Raw genomic sequence first — 13546 nt, 5'->3', positions numbered from 1 at the left:
TATCAATGTGGACTTCACCAGCTTCAAAATCTCCCCTTCCCCTACTGCATCCCTAAACCAGCCTAGTTCGTCCCCTCCCCCCACTGCACCACACAACCAGCCCAGCTCTTCCCCCCCCCACCCACTGCATCCCAAAACCAGTCCAACCTGTCTCTGCCTCCCTAACCTGTTCTTCCTCTCACCCATCCCTTCCTCCCACCCCAAGACGCACCTCCATTTCCTACCGACTAACCTCATCCCACCTCCTTGACCTGTCCGTCTTCCCTGGACTGACCTATCCCCTCCCTACCTCCCCACCTACACTCTCTCCACCTATCTTTTTTACTCTCCATCTTCGGTCCGCCTCTCCCTATTTATTCCAGAACCCTCTCCCCATCCCCCTCTCTGATGAAGGGTCTAGGCCAGAAAAGCCAGTTTGTGCTCCTGAGATGCTGCTGGGCCTGCTGAGTTCATCCAATCACATTTTATTATTATTATACGAGATAATGGGAACTGCAGATGCTGGAGATTCCAAGATAATAAAATGTGAGGCTGGATGAACACAGCAGGCCAAGCAGCATCTCAGGAGCACAAAAGCTGACGTTTCGGGCCTAGACCCTTCATCAGAGAGGGGGATGGGGGGAGGGAACTGGAATAAATAGGGAGAGAGGGGGAGGCGGACCGAAGATGGAGAGTAAAGAAGATAGGTGGAGAGGGTGTAGGTGGGGAGGTAGGGAGGGGATAGGTCAGTCCAGGGAAGACGGACAGGTCAAGGAGGTGGGATGAGGTTAGTAGGTAGCTGGGGGTGCGGCTTGGGGTGGGAGGAAGGGATGGGTGAGAGGAAGAACCGGTTAGGGAGGCAGAGACAGGTTGGACTGGTTTTGGGATGCAGTGGGTGGGGGGGAAGAGCTGGGCTGGTTGTGTGGTGCAGTGGGGGGAGGGGATGAACTGGGCTGGTTTAGGGATGCAGTGGGGGAAGGGGAGATTTTGAAACTGGTGAAGTCCACATTGATACCATACGGCTGCAGGGTTCCCAGGCGGAATATGAGTTGCTGTTCCTGCAACCTTCGGGTGGCATCATTGTGGCAGTGCAGGAGGCCCATGATGGACATGTCATCAAGAGAATGGGAGGGGGAGTGGAAATGGTTTGCGACTGGGAGGTGCAGTTGTTTGTTACGAACTGAGCGGAGGTGTTCTGCAAAGCGGTCCCCAAGCCTCCGCTTGGTTTCCCCAATGTAGAGGAAGCCGCACCGGGTACAGTGGATGCAGTATACCACATTGGCAGATGTGCAGGTGAACCTCTGCTTAATGTGGAATGTCATCTTGGGGCCTGGGATGGGGGTGAGGGAGGAGGTGTGGGGACAAGTGTCGCATTTCCTGCGGTTGCAGGGGAAGGTGCCGGGTCGGTGTCCCACAGCTACCTAGAACACACCTCCTCCCACCCACCCTCCTGCAAAAATTCCATCCCCTATTCCCAATTCCTCCGCCTCCGCCGCATCTGCTCCCACGATAAGACATTCCACTCCCGCACATCCCAGATGTCCAAGTTCTTTAAGGACCGCAACTTTCCCCCCACGGTGATTGAGAACGCCCTTGACCGCGTCTCCCGCATCTCCCGCGACACATCCCTCACACCCCGCCCCCGCCACAACCGCCCCAAGAGGATCCCCCTCGTTCTCACACACCACCCTACCAACCTCCGGATACAACGCATTATCCTCCGACACTTCCGCCATTTACAATCCGACCCCACCACCCAAGACATTTTTCCATCCCCTCCCCTGTCTGCTTTCCGGAGAGACCACTCTCTCCGTGACTCCCTTGTTCGCTCCACACTGCCCTCCAACCCCACCACACCCGGCACCTTCCCCTGCAACCGCAGGAAATGCTACACTTGCCCCCACACCTCCTCCCTCACCCCCATCCCAGGCCCCAAGATGACATTCCACATTAAGCAGAGGTTCACCTGCACATCTGCCAATGTGGTATACTGCATCCACTGTACCCGGTGCGGCTTCCTCTACATTGGGGAAACCAAGCGGAGGCTTGGGGACCGCTTTGCAGAACACCTCCGCTCAGTTCTTAACATACAACTGCACCTCCCAGTCGCAAACCATTTCCACTCCCCCTCCCATTCTCTTGATGACATGTCCATCATGGGCCTCCTGCACTGCCACAATGATGCCACCCGAAGGTTGCAGGAACAGCAACTCATATTCCGCCTGGGAACCCTGCAGCCGTATGGTATCAATGTGGACTTCACCAGTTTCAAAATCTCCCCTTCCCCCACTGCATCCCTAAACCAGCCCAGTTCGTCCCCTCCCCCCACTGCACCACACAACCAGCCCAGCTCTTCCCCCCCACCCACTGCATCCCAAAACCAGTCCAAACTGTCTCTGCCTCCCTAACCGGTTCTTCCTCTCACCCATCCCTTCCTCCCACCCCAAGCCGCACCCCCAGCTACCTACTAACCTCATCCCACCTCCTTGACCTGTCCGTCTTCCCTGGACTGACCTATCCCCTCCCTACCTCCCCACCTACACCCTCTCCATCTATCTTCTTTACTCTCCATCTTCGGTCCGCCTCCCCCTCTCTCCCTATTTATTCCAGTTCCCTCTCCCCATCCCCTTTTCTGATGAAGGGTCTAGGCCCGAAACGTCAGCTTTTGTGCTCCTGAGATGCTGCTTGGCCTGCTGTGTTCATCCAGCCTCACATTTTATTATCTTATTATTATTATACTGTCTCGATTAGTAGGTTTATAATTTCAGGCGTCACAGGAAGCTGAACTTTCCCTGAAAAAGAAAGAGATTTCCCATTTACAGGTGCGCATATCCAATTCCAGCACTGCCGACGTGACAGCCATTTGAGTTCGCGCGCTCTCAGATTCGAACTCCCGATCGTTGGGCCCTCACGGTTGCGACGCGGGTAAGAACTACAACTCCCGTGAGGCATCGCGGGCTGTCTGGCCCTGAGTCCATTCTCCCGCTCCTCACTGGGCAAACGCGGGTTCCATATGAAATATGGGTAATGTAGTCCAGAGCGGAATTGTGAGCTGTTTGGATGAATTGAGTTGCGTATTCGTCGAGGTTTTAAACGACCTCAGTGAAGGGGGAGCTTTCTCGGTTTGGGGCTGTAATTCAGTTAATGTTTGAGGAACTGGCCTGTCCCTCACTCCATCAAACACAGGAAGGCACTTCCAGAGAAAATCTCTCCAACAATTTCTCACCAATTGTGAGTTTTTACTGAAATGTCCGAGATATTTCTGGAGATGTTGGGTTTTCACAAGATTTAGGGACAGAGCTGATAAATGTTGCCATTTATTCTTCTATTAGAGAAATTAATGTCTCACTACCAAACAATTTAACACTAATTACAGGAACAGTTGAGAAATTAAATTTTTAGGTTATTTTGTGCGTGGGACAAACTTGTGAGGAAAGTTAGCGGTTTTGGTGTCAAAGGTACAGTAGCCATGCGGAGACAAAATTGGCTGAGTGATAGAAAGCATGCAGTAACTGTCAATAAATATTTTTCAAGCTGGAGGAAGGTTTGTAGTGAAGTTCCCAGGGATTGATACTGGGACCATAAAATGTGAGGCTGGATGAACACAGCAGGCCAAGCAGCATCTCAGGACCACAAAAGCTGACGTTTCGGGCCTAGACCCTTGATGAAGGGTCTAGGCCCGAAACGTCAGCTTTTGTGCTCCTGAGATGCTGCTTGTCCTGCTGTGTTCATCCAGCCTCACATTTTATTATCTTGGAATTCTCCAGCATCTGCAGTTCCCATTATCTTTGATACTGGGACCCTTGCTTTTCCTGAAGTATTAATGACCTGGATCTTGGTGTGCAGGTTACAATTTAATTCAGTTTGGAGATGACACAAAATTTTGAAGAATTGTGTGTCTGACAAGTGTTATTGCTACTTCTAATAATCAATTACTGGAGACAGAGTACAGGTTAACATTTGTTTTATTGAAGCAAAGCATGGAGCACTCCAACTCAGTTAAACCAAAGTGAAACATAGAAAAATGTTATACCACTCATTTGGTCACATCAGCAGCTCGTTATTCAAATTCCAATCTTACTTCATACAAGCATAAAAAAAACTGGCACTCTGTTCATTTCTGAAGAAGGGTCTCGACCCGAAATGTCAAACTTTCCTGCTCCTCTGATGCTGCTTGGTCTGCTGTGTTCATCCGGCTTCACACCGTGTTATCTCAGATTCTCCAGCATTGGCAGTACCTACTATTTCTGTCCATTCTAGATTATGGTTTAGTGTAGTTAACATCTCCTTCACCCAGCCAGGATACACCTAATCTTATCCTATATGTTGTGATTTCATTGGCTGTGCCCCATTACTTGTTTTGTTAAATTACCTTCTATTGTTGCCTACGTTTACCACTGACATTCATTTTTAGGTTTAAGGTTTGTTATTTACTCTAATCTGGAAATCTTTGTTTAACATTATCATTTAAAAATATAAATTCAGTACATAAAGTGGACAGTGTAGAACTCCAAAACAACGTAGACAGGTTAATGGAGTGGGCGGATGTGGAGTTCCAAAGCAGAGAAGTGTGAAGTTGTGCACATTGGTTAGGAAGAACATTGAAATAGAATATAAAGCAGGGATACAATTCTAAAGGTATGCAACACCGTAAAGACCTGGATGTTTATGTGAAAAGATCATTGAATGTGGCCAGGCAGGTGGAGAACATTAAGTAAAGTCTGCAGTATCCCTCTAAGAGCAAGAAGATGATGTTGAAGTTGTAGAAGTTGCTTGTTAGACCACAACTGGAGTATTATGTATAGTTGCTGCATTATAGGGAGGATGTGAACTCATTGGCGAGAGGGCACTCTGGTGGAGATATGTTCAGTTGAGGTATTCAAGAGGGCATTGCATGATTATGTAGGTAAAAATAACATGCAAGGATATGGAGCAAAGGGAAGGTAATGATGCTCATTTGAAGAGCCAGTGCAGCCACACTCTGCTGAATGGCTGGTTCTTCACTGAAATCTGCTTTAATGGTCACCATAACATGCAAGTTATGGACACAGCTTTTATAGAGACATAGTCAGTGTCCAATGTCTATTGTTATCCCACCAGAAAAATTATATTCCCGTGTTAGTGTCTCATTAATAACCAAGAATTTGTTGATGAGATTTTGGGGACAATATGTCCTTTTGACTTTCTTGGTAATTTCAACAGTAAGGTAAGGGATTTGAGCTGTGGAATCAGAGCTGAATCCTTGGCTAGTTTGGTCTCCAGATACAGAATGTAACAGGAAGGAATTCTGGATTTTACATTTTGGACTTGGGGACACACACACTCTTACACAGCTCACGGAGAGCTGTTGTTATGCAATATTCAGATTCTGTTATTTTCGATGTGAATAATTATTTTGTCCTTTGTTTTCTGGTCAATTTCAGAATTGATATGCATTTTTATTTTTGAGGTTTAACTGATGATGAGGTTTTATGAATGAATTTTAACAAGTTTTCTCAATTCTTATGAGAGAATAAAGTTTGTCTCTTCTGATCTGTCATCTCAGTTTATGAGGTTGTGCACTAAAGAAATTATCTGAGCAGTTTTATCCTCAATATTGCATCCAGTGACCCCATACATTGTGCCCACTGACATCTACAGATCACCCCTCTTGACTTATAAACCATTCCTATGGATTTCCCAGGCAATTACTACAGATCAGCCCAAGCCACTCTGAGAGGTCTATCCCTGCCACTGCCAGTCCCATCCTCAAGTACCAAAACATTAACCACCATCTCCTTTCCACATGATTCTCTCACAAACATTTCCACTTCCTCTTCAGAGTGATTGTTTGCTCTGAGTGATTGTTTGCTCTGACCTGATTTCCTGAACTGATAGACTTTGGTCAAGTCAGTGATTGACCATACATTACTCCATCGTGTTAATGAGAACAGGTTCAAACTGATTATTCCATCAGAGTACTGAAAGGTGAACCAATCAGGGCATTGAAAAGATGTCCAATGTTAAATTAAGTTTGGGAATGAAATGTGGTAAATATTTATTACAAAACCAGTAATTTTGGCATGCATTTCAGTTATTTGCAATGATGTATTCATGACAGTTTACAATGCCTTATGCAGGGTGGAACAGAAATGGACTTGCGGGGATCTTGATAAATGGTCTATACGTTTATAACATATAAGGCTGTGTTTGATCTTATACACCTAACCAACACAATCTGGTTGAAACTATATCAATTCATTAATTTATTTAGGCTGGTTAAGTGTGTGAGCAGTAGCCTGGACCTTTAGCAATGTTATGTCATTGTAATTGCAGGGTTCATGCCAGAGTTCACTAATCTCCACACATTTATCATCTAAACCTGGTTTCCATCAACCTGGCTAAATGGAAAACCTGTGATTACTTTTTATAGAGAGATAAGAGGTAGCTACAGTTGTTTTCTGTGACTGGTGACAGGTTGTTTTCTGAAGACCATGGAGTAAAAGTATAAAGGTTTGAGTCTCCCAGTTTCGAATACATCTCCCTCACTGGTGTTGAAGGTTCTGTCCTCCATTAACTTCCTGAGCTAGTTAATGGAGCTATGAGGTGTACTGCTCTTAGTACAGTCGTCAACTAATTTCTGTCCTTCATGAAGCTTTCTGCTTGCTATTCCTTTTAGAGCTAGTTTTCTGATTTGTCCACTGGTGAATTGCATCTCTTTCTAACTTGAGAAACTCTGTGAACCTGACATCCTATCATCTGCAGAATTTTTCATTTCAATATTATTTCGTCTGAGTTGGTTGCCCTGAAGTCAGTTTCCAAGTCATAGTCACTCCTTAAATATAGGTAATGGCTTGAGCAAGGTGTTACTCCCTGATTCCGATTGCCACTCCTGCATCAAAGTCTCATTCCCCAAGTCAGAACCAATAGGTGAGTGACTGCCATTAGACTGTGACTTTTGTGTTTGTGTGCAGGTAACAGTTAATGAAGATTCATCTACCTGTCTAACCTGTGCTGACAGATTTGCCTTTTTTGAGTTCATCCCAGGAACGTTCGACAAGGAGAAGGTCACACCCCCACATTGGTGTTACTGCTGCTGCTGCTCTCTGTTCAGATAGCTTAAAGAGGATCAAAAGCATAATTCCAAGTTATGCAATGGCAGACTACTGTTTCATCAGAAACAAGCTGTATCACTGACTATCACTGACATCTGCTTTGAGCCTCCCCCTCAACAGCACTTTCCCCATAATCACACTTGCAGTGGCTCCCCCATCCTCTGCTTCCTGATTCAACAGATCAACAGTCTAAATGACTGTTGTTTTGTTTTCTTAGAATTGGTCATTCTGGAATCTGTCTCCAATCATAGTCACTCCCCAACTAAACAGTCACTCCTCTAGGCATTGTGTTACTCCCTGAACAATATATTGTTCTCAGAATGCAATCATTCCACAAGTCAGAGGAACATGGTTCCTCAAGCTCAGTCTCCTTTTCCAGTTACTTCTCTGCTCTTCCTTCTCATTTTCCCCTGTTCTATATGCTAATCCCATCAGCGTCATGACCCGAAACGTCAACTTTCCTGCTCCTCTGATTTTGCCTGGCTTGCTGTGTTCCTCTAGCTCCACACTTTGTTATCTCTGACTCCAGCATCTGCAGTTCTGGCTGTGTCTGAGTCAGTTATAACGTCGCAGCAGCACTGCCTTGGATGCCGGGGTTTTCCTTTTCTGACATGCTGCCAAACACATTCGAGGATACACATCCCACACTGATGTTGTCAGTTTGAAATGGTCTCAGGATGAACATTGATATTGCCACATTAGAAATCTCTGTCGAATGTTTACAGTGGCTGCAACAAATTTGGATTTATTCAGATGGAATAATGAGAAGTTGAAATCTCCACCTGATTTGCTGCTCAAAGTCACCTTCATTTCACTGGTCAATTTCCCAAGTTTCAGGAAACTTTTATGTTGCTTTAAAAAGGTTTGGATTGATTGTGACAGACGTCAATCAGAGAGCCCACACACCCTGCCATTCCCTCCTCTTCCACATCCTTTTCCTTTTCCAGAGCTGGTTCACTTCCTTTAGGGACTGAGGAGACGGTAAGGAGCAGCTTTTATACAAATTGTATCCCATAATATCCACACCAGTCTTCAGGCAGTCTGACTATCCTGTGGGCAATCAGGGGTGGAAATGTCCCTTATGCTGTGTGAGATGATCCAGCTGAGAGAACTGTTTACCCGCTGTTTTGTGCTGAACGGTTAGACTGGAGCTGTGTGTTGGATATTGAGTGTGTTTCCTGGAAGTATTTCCCTTCTGATTTTAAGGCTGAGTTTTGTTGATGGCTCATTCCTGAATATAAGAAGGTAAGCTGTAATTATCTGGGAGGTGCAGAGTGCCTGAAGATCCTACTATCCCTGAATTCTCTGTTTATGTTGGGAGCTTGTTATTATCCTGTAGATTGTTAATTGGTGATTGAATTGTGGATGGTGCAGAAGAGAATGGGGAGAGTGGGTGGGCTCTCTGATTGACGTCTCTCACAGCCAATCGAAGTATACCTGGGCAGTATGAGTTTCCCGAAGCTTGATGAACTGTCCAATGAAATGTAGGTGACGACGAGACTGATGTGCTTGGATGGGTGCCGCCCCATTAGAAAGTGGAAAGGTCAACCCTTGTCTAGGACTAAGCAAGAGATAATGGGAACTGCAGATGCTGGAGATTCCAAGATAATAAAATGTGAGGCTGGATGAACACAGCAGGCCAAGCAGCATCTCAGGAGCACAAAAGCTGACGTTTCGGGCCTAGACCCTTCATCAGAGAGGGGGATGGGGGGAGGGAACTGGAATAAATAGGGAGAGAGGGGGAGGCGGACCGAAGATGGAGAGCAAAGAAGATAGGTGGAGAGGGTGTAGGTGGGGAGGTAGGGAGGGGATAGGTCAGTCCAGGGAAGACGGACAGGTCAAGGAGGTGGGATGAGGTTAGTAGGTAGCTGGGGGTGCGGCTGGGGGTGGGAGGAAGGGATGGGTGAGAGGAAGAACCGGTTAGGGAGGCAGAGACAGGTTGGACTGGTTTTGGGATGCAGTGGGTGGGGGGGAAGAGCTGGGCTGGTTGTGTGGTGCAGTGGGGGGAGGGGATGAACTGGGCTGGTTTAGGGATGCAGTGGGGGAAGGGGAGATTTTGAAACTGGTGAAGTCCACATTGATACCATACGGCTGCAGGGTTCCCAGGCGGAATATGAGTTGCTGTTCCTGCAACCTTCGGGTGGCATCATTGTGGCAGTGCAGGAGGCCCATGATGGACATGTCATCAAGAGAATGGGAGGGGGAGTGGAAATGGTTTGCGACTGGGAGGTGCAGTTGTTTGTTGCGAACTGAGCGGAGGTGTTCTGCAAAGCGGTCCCCAAGCCTCCGCTTGGTTTCCCCAATGTAGAGAAAGCCGCACCGGGTACAGTGGATGCAGTATACCACATTGGCAGATGTGCAGGTGAACCTCTGCTTAATGTGGAATGTCATCTTGGGGCCTGGGATGGGGGTGAGGGAGGAGGTGTGGGGACAAGTGTAGCATTTCCTGCGGTTGCAGGGGAAGGTGCCGGGTGTGGTGGGGTTGGAGGGCAGTGTGGAGCGAACAAGGGAGTCACGGGCAGTGTGGAGCGAACAAGGGAGTCTCTCCGTGACTCCCTTGTTCGCTCCACACTGCCCTCCAACCCCACCACACCCGGCACCTTCCCCTGCAACCGCAGGAAATGCTACACTTGTCCCCACACCTCCTCCCTCACCCCCATCCCAGGCCCCAAGATGACATTCCACATTAAGCAGAGGTTCACCTGCACATCTGCCAATGTGGTATACTGCATCCACTGTACCCGGTGCGGCTTTCTCTACATTGGGGAAACCAAGCGGAGGCTTGGGGACCGCTTTGCAGAACACCTCCGCTCAGTTCGCAACAAACAACTGCACCTCCCAGTCGCAAACCATTTCCACTCCCCCTCCCATTCTCTTGATGACATGTCCATCATGGGCCTCCTGCACTGCCACAATGATGCCACCCGAAGGTTGCAGGAACAGCAACTCATATTCCGCCTGGGAACCCTGCAGCCATATGGTATCAATGTGGACTTCACCAGTTTCAAAATCTCCCCTTCCCCCACTGCATCCCTAAACCAGCCCAGTTCATCCCCTCCCCCCACTGCACCACACAACCAGCCCAGCTCTTCCCCCCCACCCACTGCATCCCAAAACCAGTCCAACCTGTCTCTGCCTCCCTAACCGGTTCTTCCTCTCACCCATCCCTTCCTCCCACCCCCAGCCGCACCCCCAGCTACCTACTAACCTCATCCCACCTCCTTGACCTGTCCGTCTTCCCTGGACTGACCTATCCCCTCCCTACCTCCCCACCTACACCCTCTCCACCTATCTTCTTTGCTCTCCATCTTCGGTCCGCCTCCCCCTCTCTCCCTATTTATTCCAGTTCCCTCCCCCCATCCCCCTCTCTGATGAAGGGTCTAGGCCCGAAACGTCAGCTTTTGTGCTCCTAGGACTAAGCAATCTGCTCGATTGTGTTACAGACCATACTAACCCACCGCAATGTATTTAGGTGATAGTCTGGGCCCAATTTTTTTCTCATTTTGAAGGTATGTGTAAGATGTTGTGCTCTGGATGCAATTTGATTGGTCAAACTACCAGGCTTGAAACAAAACACACTTTATTCATATACTGTAAGTAAAATGCATACTAAATAAAAAAATTAGTTTTATTATTACTAATAAAATGCTGAACAAAAGAATTAACTACTACTAATTAACTGTTCCAATACAGTAACATCCCATAAACACACCCTTGGCAAACGCAAATTCTAAAATAGATTGTCTGACATGCAATTCTAAAAGCAGGAAGAAACTCCAGCTTTTAAATATGACAGAGAGATGAATAAGGACTTCGGAATCCAGCTTCAAGACTCCAGCAACTGCTGAAAGCCAGAACTAAAAAAAGCCCCAGTTCTGTGAGAGCTTGACCCCACCGATTCAGGCTGCTTCTACTGTTCCAACTTTTAAAAAATACCCAAGGCATCACAAACAATTTACTTTCTTGGATTCAAATAGATAGCTCATTACCTCTGTCTTAAAACCTCTAAAAAATGGATAAAATACATCTCTTAAAGCCAGAACATTGTCACAGTTGGCATTTTAGTCCTTCCACCACTGCCACTCTGTGGCAGCAGCGTGTCCATCTTCAAGATAGACTGCAGTAACTCATGAAGACTCCATCAAAAAAAACTTTACAAACCTATGAATTCTATGACTTTAGAAGGACAAGGAACAGTGATGAGTAGCTTGGTATTTGAGTTGAGGCCAAAATCAATCTGTTGAAAAATTGTTGGCTATCTACCTTATCTATGCCTGTCATGATTTCACAGAGTTCTATAAGGTTATCTGTCAGTCTCCTATGTTCAAAAGTCCCAGCCTATCCGAACTCTGCATATATCTCAAACCTTCCAGTCCAGGTATCGTCATAATAAATCTTTTCTATATTCTTTCTAGTATATAGAAGGACAACCAGAATCCCACACAGTACTCCAAACATAGCCTCACCAACGTCTTTTACGGCTGCAACAAAATATCTCAACTCCTATCCTCAGTGCTTTGACCAATGAAAACAAGCATGCTGAAAGCTCTCTGACACCTCCTGCTATCGCCTCCTTGATCATGACTGCAGCCCCGAGCACCAAACCATTATCTCCCAAACCATCCACAAACTCCTCACCTCAGGTGACCTCCCATTCATCACTCCCCAACCCCGCACCGCCCGCTTCTATTTACTTCCCAAGATCCACAGACCTGAATGCCCTGGTCGACCCATTGTCTCCGCCTACTCTTGCCCCACCAAACTTGTCTCCACCTATCTTGACTCCATTTTCTCCCCCTTCGTCCCGGAACCCCCGACCTATATCCATAACACCACCCACTCCCTCCACCTCCTCCAGAACTTCCAATTCCCCAGTCCCCAACACCTCAACTTTACCATGGACGCCTGGATCCTATACACCTGCATTCCCCATGAAGATGGCCTAAAGGCCCTCTGCTTCTTCCTGTCCCACAGGCCCGATCAGTCCCCCTCCACCAACACCCTTGTCCGCCTAGCCGAACTCATCCTTACCCTCAACAACTTCTCTTTCAATTCCTCCCACTTCCTACAGACAAAGGGGGTGGCCATGGGTACCCGCATGGGCCCAAGCTCTGTCTGCCTCTTTGTAGGACACGTGGAACAATCTCTCTTCCAAAGTTACACACGCCCTATCCCCCAACTCTTCCTCCGTTACATTAATGACTATATTGGCACCGCCTCGTGCTCCCACAAGGAGCTTTAACAGTTCATCCACTTCGCTAACACCTTCCACCCCAACTTTAAGTTCACCTGGACCATCTCTGATACCTCTGCTTCCTTCCTGGACCTTCTGTCTCCATCTCTGGCATCCACCTGGAAACCAATATCCATTTCAAACCTACCAACTCCCACAACTACCTAGATTATTCCTCCTCTCACCCACCTTCCTGCAAAAAGGCCATCCTCTATTCCCAATTCCTTTGCCTCGCCGCATCTGCTCCCAAGATGAGGCATTCCACTCCCGGACATCCTAGAAATCCTTTTTTTTCCCAAGGACTGCAACTTCCCCTCCACTGTGGTCGAAAATGCCCTCGAGAGTGTCTCCCGCATTTTGCACAATTCATCCCTCACACCCCCTACCTGCAATAACAACCATTGCAGAACCCCCTTGTCCTCACGTACCACCCCACCAACCTCCAAATCCAATGCATCACCCTCTGACATTTCCGCCATCTGCAGTCTGACCCCACTACCAAAGACAATTATTCCTCCCCACCCTTATCTACTTTCTGGAGGGACCACTCTCTCTGTGACTCCCTTGTCCGCTCCACACTCCCCTCCAGCCCCACCACCCCTTGCACTTTTCCCTGCAACCAAAGCAAGTGCTACACTTGTCCCTACACCTCCCCCTTCATCCCCATCCCAGGCCCTAAGAAGACCTCAAACATGTTCACCTGCACAGCTGCTAATTTGGTGTACTGTATCCGCTGTTGCTGTTGTGGCCTTCTGTACATCGGGGAAACCAAGTGGCAGCTTGGGGACCGGTTTGCAGAGCACCTATGCTCAGTTTGCAACAAACAACTGCACCTCCCTGACACAAACCATTTCAACTCCCCCTCCCACTCCTTGGACGACATATCCATCCTGGGCCTCCTGCATTGCCACAATGAGGCCACCCAAAAGCTGCAGGAACAGCATCTCATATTTCACTTGGGAACCCTGCACCCTTAGGATATCGATGTGGACTTCACAAGCTTCAAAATCTCCCCTCCTGACTGCATCCCAAAACTGGCCCAGCTAGTCCCTGCCTCCGTAACCATTCCTCCCACCTCAAGCCCCGCCCCCATCTTCTGACACCAACCTCTTCCGGCCTCCTTGACCTGTCTGTCCTCCCTGGACCGACCTATCCCCTGCCTAACTCCCCACTGACATTCACCTTCACTGGCTGCAACCCCACCTGTTTGACCTGTCTATCTCCTTTCCACCTATCTTTT

General features: G+C 47.9%; 1 protein-coding gene across 6 annotated transcripts in view; it reads left to right on the top strand.

Annotated features, from left to right (window-relative positions):
- LOC125446373 (zinc finger protein 271-like) overlaps positions 1–13546 on the top strand; it is a 59567-nt gene that overhangs the window by 39347 nt on the left and 6674 nt on the right. Inside the window, exon 1 of one of the 6 annotated variants that reach the window (XM_048519897.1) lies at positions 2766–3210. The exons of 2 other annotated variants lie outside the window; for them this stretch is intronic. The gene's annotated coding sequence lies outside the window, so the exon portion shown is untranslated. Of the gene's footprint in view, positions 1–2765; positions 3211–8024; positions 8055–8107; positions 8319–10562; positions 10583–13546 lie in introns of those variants that run through there. 3 more of the 6 variants (XM_048519895.1, XM_048519898.2, XM_059639661.1) reach the window with 3 other exon arrangements.

The sequence above is a fragment of the Stegostoma tigrinum genome, chromosome 34 (assembly GCF_030684315.1).
Source record: "Stegostoma tigrinum isolate sSteTig4 chromosome 34, sSteTig4.hap1, whole genome shotgun sequence".
NCBI lineage: Eukaryota > Metazoa > Chordata > Chondrichthyes > Orectolobiformes > Stegostomatidae > Stegostoma > Stegostoma tigrinum.
Note: the sequence above shows the minus strand (reverse complement) of the source record. Positions and strands in the feature narration are given on the sequence as shown.